This window comes from Haliaeetus leucocephalus, unplaced genomic scaffold (assembly GCF_000737465.1).
Source record: "Haliaeetus leucocephalus isolate CR32 unplaced genomic scaffold, Haliaeetus_leucocephalus-4.0 Scaffold986, whole genome shotgun sequence".
NCBI classification, from domain to species: Eukaryota; Metazoa; Chordata; class Aves; order Accipitriformes; family Accipitridae; genus Haliaeetus; species Haliaeetus leucocephalus.
This window is the reverse complement of record NW_010973422.1, coordinates 1-2,388: the sequence shown is the minus strand read 5'-3', so window position 1 is coordinate 2,388 and position 2,388 is coordinate 1. Positions and strand designations below refer to the sequence as shown.

The 2,388-nt window shown below is 47.9% G+C and overlaps 1 long non-coding RNA gene across 1 annotated transcript; it reads right to left on the bottom strand.

Moving 5' to 3' along the window:
* Positions 1 to 267: 267 nt before the first annotated feature.
* Positions 268 to 1,794, bottom strand: LOC104842251. The gene is made up of 2 exons (XR_775434.1): positions 1,037 to 1,794; positions 268 to 358 (listed from the first exon to the last, which is right to left on the bottom strand). It is a non-coding gene; the product is annotated as an uncharacterized LOC104842251 (long non-coding RNA).
* Between the last annotated feature and the right edge of the window lie 594 nt (positions 1,795 to 2,388).

The window sequence follows — 2,388 nt, the reverse complement described above, 5'->3', positions numbered from 1 at the left end:
AGTACTGAACCCAAAACATAGCACTATACCAGCTACTAGGAAGACAATTAACTCTATTCCAGCCAAAACCAGGACAGGGCTACAGTTCCTTTTCTGAGATGAACAATACCCAAAACAGGTAATTGAACAAGAAAATGAGCCACAGTAAGAGATCTAGTCAGAATAGTTATCTGTGTGTTTTTTTATGTACCTATTTCTCCTATGATATCCCCACTTGATTTTCTACAATCAAGTGACACAACAGTTGCCTCAATCCATATTATGTACCTGTCCTGTCTGCCTGTGTTCTTCAGAAGTAGGCAATGGCAATTCAGGGCTCTCAAAAGGAGGTTCTTTGTGCTGCCTTCCTGGAAACAGTCTGAAAATACACACCAGTGTGAGTTGGTACGAGTGCAGGAACACTTTCTTCTCCATCCTGTGCTCACACTGCTCACCTGCTTTGGCAGCAGAGCGAGCTCTCTTCACCCAATTGTCTTCCCCTCCACAGAGACAGGGATAACCCTGAGCTGTAATGCTCAGATGTGCCAACAAGGAAGTCAAGGAGATGAGCTTTTTCCATAAGGAAGGCTCCGGGACACGCAGCCTGATGCGGCCCTCTTGATGGAATGGGAGGATTTGCATCCTGTGCAATGACAGGCACCTGGAGATACTGGTATCTCCCTCCTGGCCACTACACTGACCATTGCAAAGCAGTCCCAAATACTGTGGGACTTCCCATCCAGCAAGGAAATGCACTGTGTGGCGATGTGTGTTAGCAGCCCTTCTGAGTTAATACAAACACTGGGTCCAAAGGAAACAGGGGAACAGGTTTCTCGGAGAGCTTGGGCAGTCTGCAGCCCTCAAGGCTTTGAAGACAAGCCTGGATAAAGTCCTGAGCAACCTGGTCTGACCTCAGCTCATAGCTGACTCTGCTTGGAGCAGCTGGTTGGACTAGGACCTCCCAAGAGCCCTTCCATTATTGTATGAGCCTATAAAACATCCCACACAAGTACTACAAGCACAAGGCCACTCTAATCGAGTCCTTTCAGAGTTTCACCTGCCAGGAGGCCCTTTTCCCTCCATTTTCTCCTCTGCTTCTTCCTCCATCTCAGCTCTGGCTAAGCAGTCTGGAGAAACACCTGTTTGCGCAAGGTGTAATGTGTGACGAACAGCCGCTGCAAGCATGAAAGGAGAAAACCTCTTAGAACAGGCAGGAGGAGGCACAGATCTGCTCTGCAGTGTTAGAAGCTGTTTAATGCCTCACTGGGATTCCTTGTGAGACCTGTTTTCTCAGAGGGACATCTTAAGTCCTTTCTGACACCAGCCCTTGATCCTGTTCAACCCTTAATAGCCAAATTATTCTCTTCGGTGTGAGTTTTCTCCTGCTGCAGCTAGTTCTTCCTCTGCACAGTGGCTTTCGGGGTGAGACAGATCTTGGCGCTTAACAGCCTCTTTCAGGGGAACAATTTCTTAGCATTGCATACGTGTTTGGTATACAAAAAATTGCTATCATGGCATTCAAACATGTTATAGCTCTGATGTTCCTGAGGAATTTAGGTCAAGGAGCCAGACTTCCCAGCCTCAAAAGAGAAGTGAGGTCTCAGCGCAGCTTAGCACCTTTGGCACAGTTGTTCTCTACGCAATTTTTCTCATTGAATCATGCCGCGGTGATTCCAAGAGATGCACCAACCCCCCAGCCCCCCACAACTCAAGGCAGAGTTTGTGATTCACAGTGCTGATGGACTTCCCAAAACATTTACTCCCTCCTGCACAAACTCCTAAAATGGAACACTCCAGGGCACGGAGTGCCAGCACTGTCAACTGCAGTTGGTCCTGGTGAGCCCACCTTGTTCCAAAATGAGTCCCTTGAGACTTACCAGGAGGGGTAAATAGAGGCACACAGGGTGCCTCTACCATCCCAGGCATCTATTCTAGCCTGGGCCCTAAACACCCACCCATAATGAAGACAGGCAAATGCGCAAACCTCTGCCAGGAATCAGTCACTCTTATTCCCATGCACATTACCTCTTATTCCCATGCTGCTCAAAGCACTCTCGAATTCTGCACATATCTCTTCATCTGTGAGAGAAGCTGTTCGAGGCACAGCCCTAACCTCAAACCTGGAAATAGGAAGAAGGCACCATTCTGAGAAAAGGGCTGCTTTGCCAGATGCATGTCAAAGTATCTCTATAGAGAGAGTCAACCTTACATTCTAGGCCATTAAGGGAACCACCAAGCAGTGCTGGCCTCAGGAATGGCTCAGCAACCCCTCGCCAGACAGAGGGTTTGGTTTTTTGCCTCAGTCCTCCTGTGCCATCTTGACCCAAGAAGGCATTTCAGAGATACCTCTAGAATCATAGACTCATTTAGGTTGGAAAAGACCTTTAAGATCATCAAGTCCAACCATCA